Below are 624 nucleotides of genomic sequence, written 5' to 3' on the forward strand. Positions count from 1 at the left end.
AAAAAGGTTAAGTACAGAAGAAACTTTCCTGAGTAAAATCAGAAAATTTACATCCCTCTCTCTTTCAACTCATTAAGCCCAATGCCCAATGTTTTTATCTCTCAAAAGATTTTCCAACAACACATAACATGATTTAAATCAAGTGCTAATAAAATTAACATTGAAGAAATTTATATTTTTTAGAGCCTTCGTTTGAGAAGATGATGGAGACATTTCAGAAGGCCCTCAGCAGCCACTATGAAAATAGTGGCCAACCATTATACAATGCAGAAGATATGAGGAAGTTTTCCGAGATTTATGCGCCAGGCTTGTTTGATGTCCTCCTCAGTTCAATTCTTCGAGACGACTCCAGGCTGTCAGAAGACAGGAAAACATTGCAGGAGCAAAGAACAGTTGCTCTTCTCCATATTATGACATATTTTAGGTATCTGGCAAGGAATGAAATAGAAAACAATGCTGACCTCTAATGAGATCATGGGGTAAAAAAAAAATTCTTATTTTGTTGTTCATCTTGTTTAGATCCCAGAAGTCATGTCCCTTGCAAAAAGACCTGGGTCTGTACATGCACCAACATGGCCTTTCAAGAGCTGGCTTGAACAATGGCCCTATCTTTGGCTTTTCAGT

At 37.7% G+C, this 624-nt stretch overlaps 1 long non-coding RNA gene across 1 annotated transcript in view; it reads right to left on the bottom strand.

Moving 5' to 3' along the window:
- Positions 1-537: 537 nt before the first annotated feature.
- LOC140923337 (uncharacterized) overlaps positions 538-624 on the bottom strand; it is a 5,342-nt gene continuing 5,255 nt past the window's right edge. The window contains exon 3 of the long non-coding RNA XR_012164151.1: positions 538-624. This exon is cut by the window's right edge and continues 54 nt beyond it. This is a non-coding gene — a long non-coding RNA (uncharacterized lncRNA).

Source organism: Porites lutea, chromosome 13 (assembly GCF_958299795.1).
Source record: "Porites lutea chromosome 13, jaPorLute2.1, whole genome shotgun sequence".
NCBI classification, from domain to species: Eukaryota; Metazoa; Cnidaria; class Anthozoa; order Scleractinia; family Poritidae; genus Porites; species Porites lutea.